Genomic DNA, 23,206 nt, shown 5'->3' with positions numbered 1-23,206 from the left:
GGTTACATGTCTCAATAAAGTTTTGGAACAGACTATCACTACAGTGTGCTAGACATTCCCTGCACTTTTGGTGACTGAAAGAAGGATTTCAGAGGATGTCAAGAAGGTGCTGGTATCAGACCACTCATTTCTCCCTTGATTTCTTTCTCTAACCATCCATGTATTCAAGACATGTTTATTAATGAATAGAAGTCACTGTTACAAGAGCGTTTGCTGTTCTTTTGTCGTCATACTCACTGGGGAAAATTGTTCAGAATGAATTAGTCTAATTAGGTATGATTCTATCACTTTTGCTTGCAACCTTTTCATATGTTGGATTTGATCACAAAGGAGGTGAAGAGCACCTATTTCCAGGCTGTTGCTGGTGTGGCAAAGACACGTCATAAAGCCCTCCAGTGTCTGCTGAGTCAGGTGTGACTCCTGGCAGAACACCTGGGGAGCTCCCACAGCAGCTGGCACACTGCAGAGTGGGCACTGCTGGACCAGCCCCACACAGCACTGCTGGCTCAGAGTAACTTATCACCCACGGGTCACACTACTTCTGGTTTACTTAGTCCCTGAAGCAGTGTAGAGTATGGACACAGAAAGTTGCTTAAGTCCTCTTTACTCCCATCTGTTCTGGAACCACAGACCTTATTGTGTTTCCCATGCAAAAAGTGAGCTCTTTTCCTCAATGTGCAACTTGTTTATGCTGTAACTCTTTTCCTAACTCAAGAGCCTTCCACAAACACTTCGCACAGCCTCCTATCCACACACTTCAGTTATTCCCATGAAAGTATCTCCATTGCTTGACGACTATTTACAACAAAGCACAACATTTGCCTGAAAGCTTAAGTAATAGTGATCATATTACAGATGCCCTTTCCTCATTGTATTGAAGATTTGAGAGTAAGTGGGGGATTAAGTTTAAATTGTTTTGTTTGGTTTTGCAAGCTCTCTGCAGTGAGGAATATTCACAACCTCCATCTATAGCCTTGCCCTGACATAAGGCTTGTAGGATGTGCCACATTTTTCCTCTTCCCATCTGTTTCAACCCCTTGCTTTTCTCTAAAAAACAATCCTCCTCCTCAGGAATTTAATTCTCTCTTCCCTTTTTTTTACATTTTGAAATAAATTGACTCTGGAGAGGAGTGTTAATTTTGTCATTGTGGCTGTTTGTTCTTTCGTGTATTTACCAATTATCCTCCTTCACCCAACTACCATAGGAGTATTACATGTCTTTTCTCTGCAGGAAATGGAGGTGTAAAGGTATTAAATAACTTGTTCAAGGTCACAAAGAGAGTTCATCCAACCAAATTAAGGTTTCCTGAATATCAGGTACTTACAGAAAAGATCATCCTTCTGCTCTAAGAAATAAATGCCTAAGAGTCTGCAGTCCTGAGAAGGTACTTTAGAAACTGAAACAGCAAAACATATTTAATTATTGTCGCTCTCTTATGCTCATTTGAAGAGTAAAACAGACCAACGTGTACAGCTTATGTACCTCTACAAAAGACACAAACTTAAGTGAAAGCTAATATAACCAGCTATATAAAAGAGAGGACATTTAAGGTTAGCTCTGTGTGACCTTCCTTAAGATACAGAGGACTGCACTTACAAAAGAAGCTTGGCAAGCTATTTCAGGCTATATGTTTGAAATAGGTTTTGTCTTTTGGGGCTGTTTATTCCTCATGACAGCTTAAGCTTTTAGTGCTGTTTTTCTGTCTATAAAATAGAAATAAATATACTTGCCCTTTGTTGAGAAGCTTTGTGAGTTCCTAGGAGAAAAAATACCAGTACTTAAAATTGTTAATACAGTAAAGAGCATTTGTATTTAAACTCTGAGAAGAAAGTCAAAATTATACTGGTCAGTTCCTGTCTGCTGTTACTTCTTCCTCTTTAATTCTATGTTTACGTGAGTGAATGAAGACTTGTTTACCCAAGGGACACCACTGAAGTTATAATAGCCTGTAAGCTAGGCACATAATTAGGCAGTTTTTAAGGATATAATTGATAGGCTATTGTGAGTCAAATAATTATGGTCTTATCATTCCACTACTACAGATAAAGCTTGGAAAGTAGAAAAATTACTTAGAAATAACCTTGACATGATGTGATGTATCATCCCTCGTGAAGGAAGGGATAGCAATGGAAGAAGCTGAGAAACATGGGCATTAAGCAGCATGCTCTACATCCCTAGCTGTACAAGGTCATGCATATCTTAGGGCAGACCCTAAAGAATCAGCTCCTTTATACTTCTTCCCCAAAATACATTCTTCACAGGTATTTCCAATGGCAGCAAGGCTGTTCTAGTCCTGCCCTGCCACGGGGTGGCACTGCACTAATTCCCCAGCTTCCTCCACCCACCACATTTCTTCCATACTTTGGGTCACTGGCCTCTGCTTCCTTCAGGGTTAGTGAGAGCAAACAGCAATCTCAGAGGGGTATTATTGCCACACAAGTTGTCAGGAATTGCATCATGCTGAAGCTTCTGTCAAAATTCTGGATGGTATCTTTATGAAATGATCTTGTTTCACAAGTTCAGGCTGCAATCTCTGCAAAATTAAAATCTTTTTTGTGTCTATCATTTCGCTGAACTAGCAGCAATTTGTCCAGATAAACTCAGCTTTAATACTTTTCACTGAGCTGCCAAACATGCTTATTTGATCACAGTAATCCCACCCGATGCATCATATATCATCTGATTATGTTACCCACCATGCCAAGGAGAGTCTGATCTTGTCCTTCTTCCAAGGTTACATCATATACTGATAATGACTCAGAAGGTACCACAGCACAGCACATGGCTTCCCCTGCCTTCAGCATGAAATGTACAGCTGAGAAGACATTTGGGTATGGCTCATACCCACAGATCACACAGGCTGAGAGTTCTTTAACAGGAAAAAAAATATTTTATTGTTGTTTTACAAATTGTTCTGTTTGCCTTTTACTTAGTGATGAGATTTAACTTCACTGTTTTGCAGATAGAACCATTACCAGTTTTTCCACTGCATAGATTTATAAATGTTGTGTGACCTCTTGTGGTCTAATAAAATATTACACATATGATCCATGGATAGCACAGTTTATGCAACCTGCAATCTACATACAGCCCATCTGCCTTAATGGCTAGATTTCTATTAACCAAAGACTCTGTTGCCTATGAAACTCTCAATTAACAACGAATCACAATGTAAAAATCTCCCTTCATGGCAGTCATTTAATGAGTGCACGTATTTTGGATAACTCTTAATCGCTAGCCAATTTAATTTTCATAAAGTAAAGCTATTCTTAATTTTTTTTTTTTTTTTTTTAATTTTTGATATGACTTTAAAATTCCACATTCAGCAGTAGTATACAGATGTTGGTACTGAAAACATAGCTTCATTCCTGTCATTCATGATGTTTGGCACTGAAGAAATAAAGTAATTAACAAGTGTCTTGAATCTGCTTGCATGCATAGGAGATCTTTGAGAGTCTAATACACATATGCCAATAGCAAATGGATAAAAGAAATGTAATTATTTGCAAAATTAGTCACTGGATGTTATCTTTTAATGTAAGTACTGGCATTCCTTAAGCAACATGAGAAGTTGGGAAGGTATTGTTACTGTGTGTAGATGCTGTCTATAATCACACATAAAGCTTCTTAAGAAAAGAAAAAAAACACATCATGGAAAAAGTGGTATCATTTTTAAAAATTGTCTGAATCTTTGTGCCCCGTATTGTGTATTACTTGTGGCCATGACAACCAATGATAGTAGCAAGACTGCAATGCCTCTGCAGTCTTACCACAGCAGCAGCCTACTGATGCACTGCATGCAGCATACACAAAGGGTGCATGCTATGAAATATCACGCGAACACCTGCCATTAGGCATCTGTATCAGGAATGCTAGCTTAATAAATACATTGGAGCCGAAACGAGAAACAACTTTATTTCTGTTTCTAATGTAGTCCAAGTTGTTCAGTCCCCTGAATGAGGTATCTAACACCTTGGAGGATTAGTCTATATGCCATTTCTAAAGCTAGGAGAAGCTTAAGCATACTGCAGTGTCATTTTTTTTCCTTACTTATAACAGTGTCCTCTCATTACCTGAAATACCTGGTGATATGTAAGAACACTTTCAGAAATGTCTTAACAAGTAATTAACTTTAACATTAACCACCTTGCAAGCAGAATTTACTTTGATTAAATTTTAAAAAATATTCACCTTTCTTACTTACACTGCAATATCTTTCAAGATAAATCATTCAGAGATGTGAAGTAGTTTTAATTTTTTCCCTTTTTCATCTACACGTCTGTGTTTTCATTTCTATTGCACTTAGTTTAACACGTGTTAACTGTTGACTTCTTTCCTGTGTTAGTTATGGTACCTGATTTAGTTAGTAGTATTTTCAGGAAGACAGGTCAGTTGTATAGATAATGGACAGTATTAGATAATTCAATTCTGTGTAAAGGTTGAATACATGTTCTTCAGAAGATTTTGGATGACCAGAAATGTGGAAAACAAGAAGTCTTAAAAATCCAGCTTACCAAACAGCCATTCAAACCCCAAAATTAAAAATCTCAAGCTTTTTGCTTATACATCAAACCATCTGATGTGTGTATATAAATAACACCTGAAAGTTAGAGTAAGAAAGCCCTAAATTTAGTAAAAATTTACATATATTCTGCAATTATGAACAAATTCATTATTCTTCCATAGGACCTCAGTGCTCATTAATCATGTGTAGCATATTAACAGAGAAACTTTGGAACTTTTCACAGGGACTTTCCCAAGGCCAAAGAGAAAATAAAAATCCCCAAAGTTTCTTGCTAAAGAAATCGGTACATCTTAAGGTACCACAACTCATTAAGACAAATATACAAGGGAAAAAAAAAGAAAAAAAAAAAAAAAAAAGACAACATGTTTGGGTAAATCACCAGTGGGAAAAATGTGGGTGTCCTCCACCTTGATGAACACAGATTAGACTATGAAGTGGGTCCTCCAGGGCCCAAACAGTTCATCAAAAAGTATGTGAAATGCTAATGTATTTTAATTATACCCATTCTGAAGCAGGAGAATCAGCTCCTCCATTGGATGGCTCATGGGCCTGGATGGTGGCTTTATTAACAGACAGATCAAACTAATAATAGATGTGTGGAAAGCCATAAAGCCTGCAAAAAGAACAAGAGAACTAATTGCCTCTACATACCCATTGTTAAGGAAACTGAAATATTTAACATGAGTTTGAAAATCTCTGAAAATCTATCAGAATTTTAAATGTCAGAATAATTGGACACCCTCAAGCAACTGGAGAAAATAACCTTATTGCTTTTTTGGAACAGCAGCTGTAAATGTGTTGCAGTTGAGTGTAGCTCAAGATACAATACGGAGGATGTTGAACAAGTATATGGAACCAAAACAGGGACTCCAAGTAAGACCCCTGAGCAAGGTGCAGAAAGAGCAGCCTAATTCACTGTGACAGATGTATGTGACAGAGAGAATTCTGGCTGTAACTAGGAAGGTAATGGATATCTTCTATTGTAAAGAACTTGGGAGATTTTTTTGAGTCTCAGATCTGCACCTGTGAACACAAAGTGAGAGAATTTGTTCTTGTAATAAAAGTTACAGTATCTGACTTCCTATTCATCAACTTCCAGCTAGACAGGAATGAGAGCAAAAGATCTTATGCATTACATATTATGAATGCATACGAAAGATTTACCAAATATTTTAAGCAAACTTTATTATTTCTCTTTGATGTTTTTTTTAGTTTGCTGGGATATTATCCTTGAATGGCAACAAGTATGAATCCTTCAAAAATATAAAGTAAATACTGGTGTACACCTCTTCCCACTTCCTTCCTTTTCTTCAGTAACAATCACACTCCTGTTATACCTCTCTGTGTTGCTTGAATCTCTCCAGCAAATTGCAGTATGAGCTTTTGTCTCCCCACCTGCCTCTCTTTCCCTGCGGGCTATGTTTTCCACTTGAAGTTACTTGCAGCCATAAATTCAAACACCCAGCAGATGTTGCTGTCCTGAGCCACCCACCACACTCCTCCAGTTGCTCCATGTTATGCAGCAATTAGTATCCAGCAGCTCGAAGAACTGCAACAAGGCAAAATGAACACCCATGGGTAAGACAGAGGTTGGTCCCAAGACTGACTGCTCCTGAGCATTGGATACTTCCTTCTGTTTTCTTTTTCCCCCCAATTATTGATAGTGCAATGACCATCTTTTTATTATAGTAACAGTCTGTGCACATAAGGCAGAACAGCTGTAATTTTTCACTAGTCCAATAATTCTGAAGTTTGAATATATTGAAGTTACTTGATGGGAGTAAACTTTGATAAAATGCTAATGGTAGAAGCAGCTCAATCTGGCAGCAGGCTTCATGCAGACAACTGGGTCAACCCATGAGACTTGATTTGCCTTTCACTTATACTTTTTTTTTTTTAATAAACCCATGTCGTCATTTAACCCCAGCTGGGAACTAAGCACCATGCAGTTGCTCACTCACTCCCCACCACCCAGTGGGATAGGGGAGAGAATCAGGGGGAAAAAAAAAGGTAAAACTCATGGGTTGAGGTAAGAACTGCTTAGTAGAACAGAAAGGAAGAAACTAGTAATGATAATAGCAACAATAATAAAACAACAATAATAATAATAAAACAATTGGAATATACAAAACAAGTGGTGCCCAATGTAATTGCTCACCACTTGCTGACCGACACCCAGTTAGTTCCCAAGCAGCGATCCACCACACCCTGGCCAAGTCCCCCCAGTTTATATACTGGATGTGTCGTCACATGGTATGGAATATTCCTTTGGCCACTTTGGGTCAACTGCCCTGGCTGTGTCCCCTCCCAACTTCTCGTGCCCCTCCAGTCTTCTTGCTGGCTAGACATGAGAAGCTGAAAAACCCTTAAGTTAGTATAAACACTACTTAGCAACAACTGAAAACATCAGTGTGTTATCAACATTATTTTCATACAAATCCAAAACATAACACTATACTAGCTACTAGAAATAAAACTAACCCTATCCCAGCTAAAACCAGGAAACCCCACTCTTCACCTTTTCCAGATTCACAGCAATTAACATAAGAGTAGATTCAAGCCTGTAATGGGAGACATTCGGCAGCTTTCAGTTTTGCTCACCTTCGTGTCAGTGACACAAACTCTCACCAGCTTCAGTATGATCAAGACTGGGCTCTCGTGTCCCTTCTCTTGCTGTTCATCTAACACAAAAACTCAGAATATAAATGAATTTCCTGCTTTCATATGTTAAATGGAAGAATGGGAGTACATTCCACTTTAAAGAGGCTACCTCATGTATAATATTAAAAAAAAACCAAAAACTGAAGAGCTCCATACTGGTTTGGCTGCAGAATTATTCACACTGCTAAAAAGAGAAACTTTAAAAAAGTAAATCTTCTTGCAGAATCCCTGGTAGATGCCTTTTATTGTAAATACAGTTTTCATAGGAGGAAGCAAAATTTGTCAAATAACCAGCTGTTGGCCCTGATGGGCCCCTCTAACAGAATTTTTAAAAGCTAGAAAAGTGGAAAAATATACTAAAATATGTGTTGATCTTGCAAGCCTGAGCTAAACTCTATAGGGAAGAAACTTCAGTCCTCACAAAATAAGCAAATACTATATACCACAAAAACTCCAAACACTAAGTGATTCTTCACCATTCCTGGAAATGAGCTGTCCTTCCATAATGTTTACTAGCCTCATGATCCACTGGAACCTTTACATGCTTTTCTCCTGCCACAGTAAGTCTTCCATTGAATTCAGCATCAACATATTCTGGAAATTTCAAGGCATCTTCCCATTAATTTAAATCCAGCTGGCATAAATTATTGGCTACTATTTTGACTGCAAAGCAGATTATCTGCAGCTGTCCATTTTCCCTGTAAAACCTTCTTATAAGATGAAATTTTCCATGCATAAGCAATGCTGAAAGGTGAATTTCCTTTTAATGGTTTGAGTAAAATTAATTCAGTCTGCATGAACACATGCTACAAATACTTTCTGTATCTATAGGTATACAGAGGGAGATACTTTATTCTCTGTATTTTACTACTCAAAATAGATTACTCAGAATTGTCTGAACTTCAAACTTGACAGGTCTGAAAATTGTTCTTCCAGAAATGAGTGGGGACAGTATATCTGTTTATTCCTAAGGACAAATAGGAAATAGCAAAACTTCTCTTGCTTAAATCTCTTGGGTTATCTCACAACTTAATTTCATTTTAATTATAAGCATGCTTTTAGCCAAATGCTTTTTAGGCAGGTGAACAGGTATAGGAAAAAAGAATGTTCAGCAACACCTTATCAATGTTTTGCCCTATTTAAAAAAAAAAAAAAAAAAAAAAAAGGCAAGCTTGTTTTAGAGTGTTTTTTAAGCATTCATACAAGCCATCAACACAAGCCTTACTATGTTGTTTCTCTGTATTACAGTTATCTGCCAAAAGAACCCTGGAGAAAGATTTAACAGGGAAAATAGAAAGAAGAATGATTCTGGGGCTTGTGAGAGGGTAGAGAGATAAGCATAAAGAAAGTCTTAAAGTAGGTTGGAATATTTACTCAGAATTCTAAAGGAGGAAGCTCTAATTTGGATTAATCCCATGGGTGCTTGGATGTGCATCTATCCATAGCACCATTCTTTCTTCTGAATGCATAGTTTTCTGGCTGATGAATTTAAAATAATATACCCTGACAGTCTGTATCTTGGTTATGGATAGTGCAGGTGCAAGAATAAAGAGTTCAAATAATTTATCAAGAAACACCATCATTAAAAGCAAGATAAAATCCACGTAAACAGTAGCATGCATTTTAGATTGCTCTGCCAAATACTTTGTCAAAGAAGAAGTTTTTTTCCAGTATTCATTTGGGATTCCAGGAAAATGAGTATTTAGCAATATAGATAATAAACATATAATGTGAGTGAATAGGAGCAAAAAATTCAAGTACAGAAATGAAAGCACTTTAGCAAATTGACTGGATTCTACTCACTTTCTAAAGGTGTAAATCCAAAGCATCTACATGGTTTTCTTTAAATTAGTATGCATTTTTCAATACCGATGAGTACAACATATACTGGAAAATTAATGGCAATTTTTCAAATTGCTTAACCTTTGCAAACTTGAGTTTTCTTGAATGTGTGTGACTTCTATGCTATATCACAGCAGGTTTTAAACAAAATAGACTCCGCAATGACAAGTAAAGCAGAGACATGTTCTGGATTCATCAGAGCATGGTCCAAAGAAATTAAAAGTATCACTAAGGCTTCTACACTAGAAACAAAATGGCAGATGAATTCATTAAGCTCAATCTTGAATGCCTTGTGAGTTTATAGTAGATATATTATAAAGTATATATTGTAGTACCTAAATTATGAACAGGTAAAACAACAGCCTGTTTCAGAAGTGAGGTTCTCTCCTTGATAAATTGTATTGAACTATTACTGATTTTTTGTGTCAAGGTGTTACAGAGGTTTATGCAAAATTGTCTGAATTAACATCAAAGAGTTTATTGAGAAGGTATAACAAAACCTATTTTGAAGATGATTTCATCTTTTAAGTTTGTGTAATATCAATTTCTGCTAGATGTTCTGATTTTTCTACTACGTCAGTGAAAGCAGCCTTACAAAATTATGGCTGAAAAGGTAGGATAGCTTTCCATGGTTGAAAAGATAGTTAAACTGTTCTTTCAACTATTTTCTCTGTGAAAATAAGTGATGGCTTTTCTGCTTTTGGCTAATGATTTGTGAGAATCTTCTGCTCATGAAAGTGACAGATTTATAGATCTCACAGGCAAAATTTAGCCAGGCAGTTACTATGCAAATTTCTCCAAATTTGCCTGTCATTGTGCTCTAATCTTTACTTTATCTGCTTTATCTGCCAACTTCTATGTAGGAAAAGAAATCTCACAAATCCTGCAAGGAAGAGTGGAACCACAGCCTCACACAAATCTTCCAGGTTCAGCACATCCTATCCCCCATCTTGATCATCCATATGTTATATGATGAAGGAATCAGTCTTTCTCCCAGTCAATTTCTCAACCTCCTTCACTTGTCAAAAGAAGTGCTATTATTATTTATAGCACAGTAACACCTAGAGATCTCAAGTGAGATGGGAAGTCAGAGTGCAATTTATCTCTCTGAAAGTAGATTACTAGCACTGATTCAAGTGTTTTGCTGTTTGGAAGCTGCTCACCTGAACTCCCCCTCTACCACCAAGAAACACATTTGCTGTCTTCACTCATGCAGACAGCTGCGTTCAGATGTCCAGAGGAAGATATGGGTCTGGACTGCTTCCTTTGCATAGATTCTCCATGCACACCCATGTTATTCTAGGCATTTAAACCATGGCCAAAACTGGTCTTCCTTAATGACAGCTGCAATAAGCTTTTTGCTTTTTATGTAACCATTAATTTTTGTAATGCCAGGACCCACCAGATGGGCATCTCTTCAAATAAAGCACCTCTCAAGGTGATAGCAATATGTAAATTATGCTTGTTCATGCACCTGGCTTGGTGTCTGGATCAGCAACAGTGTAAGTAGCAACAACAAAGAGAGAAATCTACTGGACTTTCATGGAAACTCTAGATCAGGTAAAAAAAGAGATAAGCAGGAAAGATATATAGAGTTTGGTGGGAGACAGTACTCAGGGAAAGGGGAAGTTTCCATTTAGCAGTAGACCCAGCTGGGCTAGCATGAAGCATGTCAGGTCCCAGGACAATTTAAAAAAGCCCTGCCTAGTGCACAGAAAAAGACCAATATAGAGGCAGTAAAGGCAGGCTGGGGGCAGCATCCCAAAGCATGCCCCCATATTTGCCAAACAACGCACTATTGTCATATACCACCTGCAAGAAGAGAAAGAGCACATGGACACAACACTTTAGGGCACCCTCGTGCTTGACCTTTAGGTACCGTTGGCTGTTTCTGCAAACCAAAAGGCTGAGGGAGGGCAGCCACCACACAGAAGAATGAGGGAAAAGTGGCCTAGGGATAGGCAGGTGAACAGCAACTGCCTTGGAGCTTGATGGAGATCCTGGAGTGGGGCAGATTAATCCATGATTACACCAAAAGAGTAGATTTCCAGCATCACAGGTACCAAAGGCAGAACAGGAGCTATAGTGGCTCATCAGGTGCAAGATATTGTTGTCACAAACTGCTGCCCTGATCCAGGGAGCTCTGACTGTGCAGATGAGAATCATCTCAGCAGAGGAAAGCACAGATAGGTAAGCCCGATGGAAATAGAAAAGGATTTGATATGGAATGAAAAAGTGATGCTGCATGTAAATGAAAGTTATCACAGAAAAAGAGAAGAAACAATCTAGAATTTATGACTGCCGTGTTTACCTCATTGGTCATTTGCTGTGCTGTCTTTTGGACTGTCCCTCTCCTGGAAATGGAGCAGATGGCAAGCCTGGCACCACCCCAGGCACTTTGATGCAGTCTTGGCAGGCCCTTGTTCAGGGATCATGTGGGTAAAGGCTTTTCCTTTCTGATCTTACCTTGCTTTGCTTCACAAGCATGCCTTGCTACTACTGCCTGACAAGCAGAGGTAGTAGTAGCATCAGCAGAAGTTGCAGTGGCAGCATCAATTCCTTCAGAGTTGATGTTTATAGTTTCAGTTTGGGCCAATGTCATGGGTGTGTTAATAATAGGAATTTCACCAACAGGGCTGAGTTTGCACAATGCAACTCTGAAGAGCCTTGCTTGTCCCTGACTCCCGGCATGGGGGCCATATTGCCTCAAACAAGAAGACATGGTAGACCACCACTCCTCTTTAAATGATTGCTAGAAATAACAAGCTCTTGGGAAATGAATCTATGGAGTAAAGAGCTTGGAGACACCTTTGAGTTTCTGTTAGTGTGACAACTTACTGGAAACACAACATGGTGAACACTGATAGATGGTCTAGGCAGGGACAGGCATCTAGAGATTATAGGCAAATCTTTAAGGTGAATCATTTCCATGGAAGACTTTCCCATGCTGATCTAATTACTTGGCCTGGAAAATGCAGAGCAGCACAGTTGCTCTGCAGCTGTGCTCCTCTCTAGTGCCCAGGGCTCCACTGGTAACAAGTGGAGCAAGAGGGAGAAGTGTTTGGTTGGGAACCTGTAGATTGCTAGACTGTGGCTCAGGAGAGTTCCTAGGCTGAGAACAGAGCCGTGGAAATTGGGTATGGGTATGCTGAATTCCCACACATCATGTAGCAGCCTTTGATGACTGAGATGCTGAGAGCTGGAAGAATTCACAACAGATAGGAGAATGCTTGACCTCTCCCTCATTATCCTAGGAAGGATGGCGAGAAAGCCAAATATTTTGAAATGGATGAGGTATTCATCAGTTTCCTACCTGCCTCTGCCAGAACTTGGGGAAGGCTCATTTTCTAGCACAAATAGGACAAGACAGTGGCAGCTTGCTATGAGTGGTGCAGTGCTGCCTGCATCAAAACATAACCTGGACTATGATCTAGAGTGTTATCAGTTGGTCAAAGGCCAATTCAGGGGCTGAAGAAGGAGGACAGCCAGGAAAAAGAACATGGGAATGTTGAGACATGTTGGTATTTCCTGATGTGAGACAAGTTTTCACTGTTAGGTCCAAGAAAATTTCTATTACAGCAGAAATTTGTCAAGATTGACTCTGACCTTCCAGTAAGTCACTTGAATGATACTGCACTTCTTCATAACATTGGAATAGGAAGAAGAGGCTCCTTCCACTATGAGGGATGGGACATTTTTTATATGCTTAGGTATGTTGGTGAGGGAGGCTTTGGTATATTTGCTGACCCTCCATTTCTTGTCCTAGCTTTTGTCTTTAAACTGTGAATAGCTGAGAGAATGTAAGTAGGTAGCTCTGCTCTTATTTCTTGTGTAGTCCTAGCTACTGCATTTAAGCCCCCTTCTGTCCTATGCTCTTGGCATTGCTTGGTCCCTTCCCCACCTAAGTCCTTTACACATGGCTATATCTATATTAGTAAGTGGATTTAGCTGAGTAGAAATAGATCTGTAAAGCAGATTATCTGCTCCTGAGTACTACGTGTCCACTACATGTATTTCAAGTGGCTGGGTATGTGTACAGGTACCTTGATACAGCACCGTGAAGAAGAATCACTATAGAGAGCATGGTTGTCCGGATTTCCCCCACTGCATAAACGGGACAGAAGAATTGTGAGTCTATAGAAGCACATTTTAAGGAGAGACTTTTAAGTATGGATGTCTACTGTTAGTCAGGTGAAATGTACCTTCAGAGGTAGAATCACAGTGCAAACTTATAGTACAGTCCTTATCATCAGTAGTTTATGTTTGTGAACATTGTATTACATCTTTGGAGATGATCTGTAAAATTCTTATGGTCCTTTCCTCTCTGAAATATCAATATGGGTAAAAAAAATTATACTTGATTTCAAAATTATTCTAAAGCTTTCCCGCTCCACAGGCAGTGAGAGGAATATTAATTTATTTACTGCAAGATGAAAGCAATCTCTTGAATCTTCAAATCAGCATTCTCTGCTTCAGAGGATTCTTGAAGAGCAGAATATTTTACAATTGCATGTTGCCTTGTAGTCATGTAGCCTGAGATATTCATGCAGTTCCCACCCAGTCAACAAGTGGCTAAACCAGGTATTCATGGGTCAGTGATATCATAGTGCATTACTGTTATTTTTTAAATATCTAATACATCTTAGTAGGCAGGTGATAAGACCTGCTCTTTAGTTTGTTTTGAGGACTGACTTGATTTTAAAATTGACTTGACAGGTAACACGATCCATATACTATCAACATAAAGCTCCTTTCCTCCTCAACAAGATTTTAAAAAGTAGACATGTGAGACCTACAAAAAAGTCTGTTTTTCAATACCATGAAAATATCCACAGATTTCTACCAGTACTGCAGTGGAATGTTAAGTAAAAAGAAATCTCTAAATTCTTAGGTTTTATTCCAAATCAACATATATTCTAACAGATATTCTAATAATAATATGCACTTTGTTAAACTGGCAGCCCAGTTTTTGCGTCTTCATCGTGAAAATTTGTAGCTGTCAATATCAGTACTTTTTGAACAAGGTACAATATGGCAAATCATCATCCCAAGTGCAGACATCTTTGAAGTTCCATTTTACTAGGGAATGACCCTGCACCTGAGACTAAAATAACACAGAGCACTATTTCTCCTACAAAATAAAAAACAGGTGACTTTGCTTTGTCCTACACATAAGGTTTGTGGACTATTCATCGTAGATACTGCATTCACATTCATTCATCATTCCTGTTTCCTTTCTGCAGGACTAAATCACATTTTTTTTTAACCTGTACTTCAGCTGCCAAAAAACCTAAAGCATATATGAAGCCTGTTTTAAATTACTTAATAAAGCTTCACTTACATAAATCTTATTCTACCTAAAGTTCTATGTGTAAGTAAAGATGTTTTAGTGTACAGGTGAGTGCATAGCTTTTCCTCTTATCTGATATTACCAAGCATGGTTCAGAGTGTTTGAGAGTTCCTCCATGAACAGCATAGCAGGAAGCCTCCCTTTTTTGGATTTATATCTGTACCTCCTAGCCACTTCCTCTACACTTTTAGTACACTCAGCACCATCCTATTACCCTTGCCTTTTCTTCTTCCTCACAGTATTTCCCTGTTTCTTCTCATGTCCCTACCTCCTTGACTGACTGACGGTCAGCACACGCCAGTTTTGGTTTGGAGCTGACAAAGTGCCAAGTGACTACCTAGTATGCTGTCCTGGTTTCAGCTGGGATAGAGTTAACTGTCTTCCTAGTAGCAGGTACAGTGCTATGTTTTGACTTCAGTATGAGAAGAATGTTGATAACACACTGATGTTTTCAGTTGTTGCTAAGTAATGTTTAGTCTCCCGTCAAGGATTTTTCAGCTTCTCATGCCCAGCCAGCGAGAAAGCTGGAGGGGCACAAGAAGTTGGCACAGGACACAGCCAGGGCACCTGACCCAAACTGGCCAACGGGGTATTCCATACCGTGTGACGTCCCATCCAGTATAGGAACTGGGGAGAGTGGGGGCGAGGGGATCACCGCTGGGGGACTAGCTGGGTGTCGATTGGTGGGTGGTGAGCAATTGCACTGCGCATCATTTGTACATTCCAATCCTTTCATTATTGCTGTTGTCATTTTATTAGTGTTATCATTATCATTATTCGTTTCTTCTTTTCTGTTCTATTAAACCGTTCTTATCTCAACCCACGGGTTTTGCTTCTTTTCCCGATTTTCTCCCCCATCCCACCGGGGAGCGGGGCGGAGGTGAGTGAGCGGCTGCATGGTGCTTAGTTGCTGACTGGGGTTAAACCACGACATATGCGCATCTTGACTGAGCATCTGATTCCTGCCTCTTAAAATGGATAGGGCTGTGAATTAAAACTGCCTCTCCCTCAGTGCACACTGTAGAGCATTGGTTCCTCTTCTCCAGCCAGCTACTGATTTTCACAAAAATTTAGCAGCTTCATGTTATGAAAAGTCAAGTTTGACTTACAGTAAGCCATTGCAACTAGAAGTTTTTTGAGGGGACAGACAAATATACATAATCACTACATAATCATTTATTGCTTGGAAAACCAAGCCAAAAAATGGTTTAAATTTTTATTTTAAAAGATCCATCAATAATTTGTGGTTTTAAGACTAATTAAGAAAAAGTATAAATAAGTTATTTAAAGCTTTTCAGTTTGAAATCATTAAATTCCATTTTAATAATATTCAATGTTATTTCTGAGATAGGTTATAAAGAAAATATGCATAAAAAAGTGTAAGATGAAAGGTGCTTAAATGGAAATGATTTTGCAATTTGACAAATTAAATTTTAAAAGAGAAGGTTCAAACAGAAAATGTAGCTACTTCATTGATAATGTCAGTATATTTTTCAAAAGTTTTGTTCTTCAAGTAGGAAATAGAAGCCATTTTCATCTTGGCTTTATTCCAAATTTTGTAGTTGAGAGCAATCAAGTTACTTTCACAGCTTAGTTAGAAAGGCTCAGGGTAATTAACAGAAATATAATTTAAGAAAATTGTACCTTCTTGAATATCACATTTGCACTGAGACAGCGTAATTGCTTCATTCCAGGCTACTGGAAGATTCACGTGTTCCACAGATCCTAAAGTGCTAAGACCTAATTTTCTCTGTTTGGAAGGAAAAGGGTAAAAGGCTAAAGAAAATTTTTGGTTCATTTAGCTGATGGAACATCTTTCTTACAAGCAAAAACCAACTTTGTTTGAAAGAAAAGTGCATATTTTAGAGACAACATTAAATGAGCTCGCTGATGCAGAACTCAAGAGTAGGAATTAATGAGGCATCAGTTTTAAATCTCTAGAGTGAGTACTTAAGTAAGAACAGGCATTCATACCTATAATTATAGTCTTATTACCCATTTTAAACACATACCAACAAAAACAATTATTTACCACCTCTGTTAACAAATCTGTAACTCCAGCCAAGGCAGTGCAAGAATACTACTGTGACAATCAATGTAACAATAAAATTGCTGGGAAATCTGAAAATGCGTTACCCTGCACTATTTTGGGGTTTTGTCATTCACATTTTTGTAGATCAAAACACTTTTTTCTCAAGAGACATCCACTTATGAAGTGTTTTATAACCACATGGAGTGTTTAATAGCTAAAATGCTGGCACATTCTCGTCATTAAATGAGGAAAATACATAATAATTAGATCTGTTAACATTTTGCATATATTCAGCAATTCCTATGAAAAACAGAAGAGCCAGAACATTCTTTCCTTTCTACTACCCTTCTAGAAGTGATGTGGGGGGTTGACACCATCAGCTGGCTTCATGCACCAGTAATTCCACTATTAAGGAACTAAAATGAGCCTTTCCTTTCTCAGCATTGGTGTAGTTAATGAGAGAGCAACAGTTTTGGACACAAAAGATAGGATCAGCTGCAGGCTTAGGAAAACTAGGCAGTTGTCTGCGGTGGCAGACTAACCTCGGTAAAATCACCCCAGAAAGGGGCACAAAAGTTCTTACCAACTAATTTGTCTGCACAAGACCCTCAGGAAGCTTTTCTTGCTGGTGATCCTAAGAAAGACATCTGACAGTGAGGAGTTCAGGTGATTGCTGGAGGAGGACAGTTTCACAGCTGTACCATATCTTATTTCCAAACCTCTCTACAGTAACAAGATGCATAGTTGTCTGGGGCTTACTTGTTTTTTTCTTATCTGTAAGGCAACAAAATTCTGTTTTGTCAACACTGCTGAGACGGTGTGAGCCAATTCTGACTTGAGACTGCAGAATTAACCTAGTCAGTAAATGCACTAAGCTGAATCTGTTGTTTTCATCTGTACATTTCGGTTCACTAAAGGGGGCTGCTTCTTTATTACTGAATGTGTTGTAAAGAATTCTTCTGGTGCTGAAATGAATCCAGGCTTAATTTGGACAAAAATGGATTGCTAAACTCAAGCCCAAAAGCAGCCAAACCTCACTAAGATGCCCATTCTAGGGTGCCAATTATAAGAGGTTTTTGAGCTCTGTTAGCCAATGCACTTTTCCTGCCAAGTTTAAGAACCGCAGCAAAAAGGATAACCCTCAAAATGAAAGTCCATAATTTGCAGATAGGGCCTTAAGTGTATTTTATAATTTCTGCATTTTCCATTTGGAATGTAGGACAAATTATATTAGCACCACAACCTTCTCTTTGGAGCTTACTAAATGCCAAATGTATTGCTTTCATAATTTCTTTCCAATTTGAATGACCACTTTGTTTCTATGTATTATCTATTTTTGGCTTAGGAAGCCCACGAGGAATCATTTTGGGTTGCAGAATATGGTGTTTATTGTTTTCCCCTTTCAAAACAGTTGCAAAGATTTTAATGGAGAGAATAAAATAAAACATAAAATTCATCAAAGCAGTATTACAGCTAAACTGCTCCTCATAATATTGCTAAAAATTCTCTTGCACAAATTTAGATTTATGCAACTATAAGCTTGTTAAAATCTGTATATTTTCCTGCTATGTTTTAAAGAATTATGGAAACATTAGGACTGGGATCTCAGACACAAGATCAGCCTTTTGACTATATGTAAGCCATTTACTAATTTGACATCCCATTACTATGCTGTGTAAGATAAATACTACTAAATCACACATACACTTTCCAGTAGTCCCTGTCATACTCCATGATCACTAACAGCAAGATTGAAAAAGCTTCTGCTTTTAGGAAAACCCCACTCAGGCAGTGGTTTCACAGCAGTTTAAGCCAGTCACTGTGACATGGTATCATGCTCTTAAATGGTAGTATGGGCCCAGCCCCACCACAGCACTGAGCTCATGTGATCGTATCGTAAATCAGCTCTGGAAGCTCACATGTTTGGAAACTAATTCCACCAAAGGGAAGGGGAAAAAAGTGATTCCTTATCACAGAGGACAGCTCCCTTGAACCCATGGTCCCACAAATGGTGGCGGAGAGTGGCAAAGGGCACAGTGGGACTGAGTGGACGTGGCTGCTGAAGCTGCCTTGCCACTCCACCCTTAGAGGTCTTGGGGAGACACGTGGCCTTCAAGACCTGGAGTAAACTCCTGACCCCACTGCCGACAGTCTCACCTCCTCTCCATCCCCAAGTCCTCTTTGGTGGTTACAAGAAGTGTTCTGCCTTGATGGAGCTTAGGGGGAGAAATTATGCATTACCTGACATTTTAACAACAAAGCAGTAGACTGCAGTTTAAAACATCCTCTGCTTGCTACTGAAGTTATATTACTGCAGGTTACTGGGTAAATAATGCAGTGAGAAACACATAAACCCTAATACACCTGATTATCAGGCACAGCCTCAATTAGTTTCAGTTTGAGGCCAAACTACACATGGCTTCATAATATAATAGGGTTTTGCCCATACCGTGCATGGTATAGCTGCAGGGAGGTGATACGCTGGCTGAGAGTGAGCTGGCTCTGGAACCGGAGTCTGTTTGAGGCTTAACCTGCTCTGTCACTGCACTCCTTTCTAGCCCCTAGTTAACTGTCTCTTGCGTGGCTCTGCACAATTCAGCTCACCTAGCACCAAGTCAGGCATCACTTAATATAGTTGTGCTTTGTGCAGTGGAGACATATCCCAGGAGCTTTTCCATTGATTTGTCTGGGCTTTAGATGATTTGTCTAAAAACTAAGATAAACTTCAGAAGCTGGCAATTCTAATTATGCCTGCAGGAAGATTTCTTCTGATATGCAGGCACAATAATAGCAAGCCTCGCAGAATAAAAACTGTAAAAGATTTTTTTTAGGAAAAAATGTCCCTGTATGCATATGTACCACTATGCAAGATCACAGCCTGATTTGATTTAGTTTCATTTATGTCACTGCTTTTACTGTCTCGATATTTTAATTATTAAAGCTAAACTTTTGTTTCTACTTCTATAGAAAGAGTTGATGCATGTGAAAAACCACAGGGGAAAATAAATAAATAATGTATATTATTTATATATAGTGGCAGATAGCAGAGAAGTTGATTTCTTCTTTCAGTACATATCATGCATCTGGCAAGCATTTTTCTAGCTAGTTCTTATTTTCTGGACTTTCTGACAGATTGGACTCCTGAATGAATTCATTTGTGATTTCCAGGTTATATCCTAGAAAATATAGAAAATAAGGAAAAAATATGAAAACAGAAGTGCAGATTTACTTTTAATTTCTTATTGAATTAATTGCAGTACTTTGCATTTATGATAAAAAATGTATTACTACCATATTTTCGAATAAGATTTTAATTGAGATACAACTTTCATAATGATGTACTGAACAATCTTAAGTCTTCACAAAATATTTTGCTTGTAAACTGCTGCAAGGGCGAGCTGAAAAATTAACAAAGAATTAGCTTGTTGCTGAGTTCTTAGATGCATACTAATTTCTATTACATAGGAAATCCTGTTTCTCAGGTAGAAATGTCACCACTGCTCCCATAAACCAGTATTTCACCCCTTTTTCTTGATATGGTAGTGGTCATATACAAACTTGTAAATTGTCTCTTCCCACTGTAAGATCACTGTATAGTGGGGTGTTCTTTTGGAGCAATTAAAACTGCATCAGTGTTTAAATAATATTGATAACATGGTTCAAAACGCTGACTTTTGAGCCTGCAACCTGTCAGAAACACCACTACTGGCAGTCCTGCAAATAGCTTTTTTTGATTTATGACATTGACTCTGAAACCTAATGACCTAACTAAAGTAATAGCACCAAGTTTTCACTTTGCTGGATGCGTCTTGGCAGACCTCAGAACCCAGAGCCCACCCACAGTTCCCAGCCACATGGTCTGCCCTCTTCCCTCGTGCTTTACGAGTACCCAGGAGATGTGCTGTCAGAAGACTCTTCACATTTTCACAGGACTGGTTATGTGCTCATTTAGCTCCCCTATTATTTGCCTTGCTGCAGGGCTGGGTGGATGCTGATGCTGCCACAGGGGAGGTGGCAGGAAGGCAAGACTGGAGGTGGAAGGTGGAGAAGGAAGGAGTGTGAGAATACTTTGCAGTGGCAGCTGGTCCTCAGCCACATTGCAAAGCATGCCTTCCTCCCCAGCACCGGGGCCTTTACCAGGCTATTTTCTTTACCTTGAAAGGCTCCATGTGTCTTAGGTGGCCTCTGCTAGCTACCACATCCATAGGTTTCCTCCTCTGACATCAATGCATAGTCAATGAGAGATTTCGTGTCTCATTAAATATTACACTGAATGAACAATAAAAGTAATTGTAATTTTATCCCACATTAAAAAAAAAAAAAAAAAAGAGCACTGTACATCTGGTAGTGCTTTGCTTCATATTTAATTCAATTAAAGCCTACATTTTAAATGTAAATGAAATGGCCAAACAATTTCCAGTCTGCTGAACCAATATCCTGTGGAGTTTAGGCCCAGCTTGTACACAGGGCTTTGATAATAACCAGAAGGTACCTTCTGAAGCAGTGTGCTGGAATCAGCAATTAAATAAAGTGGTGAATTAAAACTAACATCAATAAGTGAAGACGGGCGAGAAATAATCAGCAAGTGGCAGAAGGGGAGATACATACAAGGCAAAAGCTGCTACAAAAGAGGCATGTAATACGTAACTTGGGATCCAGTGACTTACACAGAAGCCTAGTTTAGTCCCTGGACATGCCCAGGGCTGGGGAAACAGGAGACTGGCACCAGGCTGACGTTGCTCCCTGTGCCACTGTGGTACCCTGAAAGCAGCTCAGCTGCTCAGAGGAGAGACCTCTGGGTCCCTGCAGTTCCTTATTACCCATTGTTCACCACTGCGTCAGAGCCAGTGTATGATTTGAGGCAGGTCTGCACTGCAGATGAGGAAGCGGTTTCATCACACGTACAGCAAACCTAGCTAGCTTTAATGTCTTTAGCCAGCGTGCCAGTGAGGGGTCAGCAGCATGGGCTGGTCCTGGGAAATCAGAACGATGTTCTGTCCTATGCTAAAGCCTGAGCCAATGCACCTCCACTGCCATTGCTGCTCAAACTAGCTCAGCGCTGCCTGCACAGATGGCGGTCATGCCTCTGCAGCCTAGGCACATTCTTCAAACAAGTCTATGGGTGTATCAATGCGCTAGCAACAAAATAAGATATACTGGATAGATCCAAAAAGTCACTGAGCCTTTCCCATGACCCAGCCGTTCTGTAATGGCTTCAGGGTGACTAAAGTCTATGATCTGTTTTCCATCTCTGATTTTTAAGATTTAGTAATACATAATACATGTCAGAAATAGAAAATATTGAATGATTAGATATGGCATTTCAGATTTCCCCAGGCTATGTAAAAATTAAATCAAAGTATGCTGTACTTTTCCCACAGTCAGAGGAAAGTCTCAAGGCAAAATCATCCTCTCTAATCTACTTTTCTATTTCTAGTATGTATTTTACAAATAACTTTTGCCTTATCAATTATTTTACAGATACTAACAGCAGCCTGTGATGTATTATTGAAAAGAAAGAAGACTGCTCATTTGTAGCCTTACGTGTAGAAAGTGAACTGCTTAATTGGATGCTTCTCACAGGCTGCCACAACTCAATTTAATGAATATTTAATGACAATATAATGTGGCTATTTTTAACCCATAGCTGACTGCTGCAAAAAAGGAAATCTTCACTAATACAGGCATTGGAATTCAATACAGTGCGCTGCAGCCAAAAAAAGTCACAAAACAGAAAACACGAGAAAGCATCTACAAAGCAAGAAAAGTCACCTAAAACTATTATTAAATACTTTTTTTTTTCAGTATGAGGACCAGCCACAGGAATATTAATGATACTAAAAAATTCTATAATAGATCAATTTTAAATTAAGATTTATTAAGAATCACATCATGTTTATGACCCAGTAGTATGATGATATAATGGTTTATCAGACATATTCCATTACAACATTTGTTTAACTATGTATTTCTTAGAAGAAAACTGAGGTGGTTACCAAAATTAGAACAGCCAGAGTCTTATTTCTGCATCCTTTTCATTTGATTTTTCTTCTCCCTGTCCTCCTGTATTTCATCTTCTTTCCAAATTGCCCACTCCTTCTTTTCACTTTTGTTCTGGATTTGATTATATTACCAACTAAAGACTGCTGCTCTTTTCAACATAGGCCTGGAAAGACACACCACTGAAAAGCTCCAGACTCCAGCAGAAAAATGTGGCCCCACAAGTCAAAATGCCATTAGCAACAGCCCACAAGTCCAAATGCCATTAGTAACAGCTGGATAGAAACTGTGCAGCTTGTCCAGGAGGAGGTTAGGTGTGGAGGACATGACTGGATCTCAGGACTGTCTGTGTTTACAGCCATTCTTTTACCCCACATGCATGAAATGCCCCTGTTTCATTTCCATACCTGCTGCAATCTCCATTTTTCCTCCCCACACCATGACACACTGGTTTTTTTAAGTAAGGCTTGACTCATTCATCTGGGGTGATCAGCAGGAGTCAGCTGCCCATATCTTCTTTCCTCCCTCCTGAAAGGCGTAGCTAATGAATCTAATGCAAATAGAACATTGGCTCATAAATATTGCAAAAATGACCTAGGGCTAACATGGTTGTCAAGCAACCAATTCCCTCCTAATCATTTCAGCTAGGGATGGAGATAGGTTAGCGTTGATCTGGCAAGTCTTTTCTGAACACAGGAATTGCTAACCTGCTCTACTGTTATGTGTGGCCTGGTATCACGTCTCTAACAGCAAACTGTAATCAGGTATTTCAGAACTGTAAAAATGTTGACAATT

The 23,206-nt window shown here is 38.9% G+C and overlaps 1 long non-coding RNA gene across 1 annotated transcript; it reads right to left on the bottom strand.

Annotated features, from left to right (window-relative positions):
• Positions 1-2,634: 2,634 nt before the first annotated feature.
• LOC115337357 lies at positions 2,635-22,928 on the bottom strand. Its single transcript, XR_003922102.1, has 3 exons — positions 22,819-22,928; positions 5,028-5,139; positions 2,635-2,870 (listed from the first exon to the last, which is right to left on the bottom strand). It is a non-coding gene; the product is annotated as an uncharacterized LOC115337357 (long non-coding RNA).
• Positions 22,929-23,206: the final 278 nt, after the last annotated feature.

This window comes from Aquila chrysaetos, chromosome Z (assembly GCF_900496995.4).
Source record: "Aquila chrysaetos chrysaetos chromosome Z, bAquChr1.4, whole genome shotgun sequence".
NCBI lineage: Eukaryota > Metazoa > Chordata > Aves > Accipitriformes > Accipitridae > Aquila > Aquila chrysaetos.
Note: the sequence above shows the minus strand (reverse complement) of the source record. Positions and strands in the feature narration are given on the sequence as shown.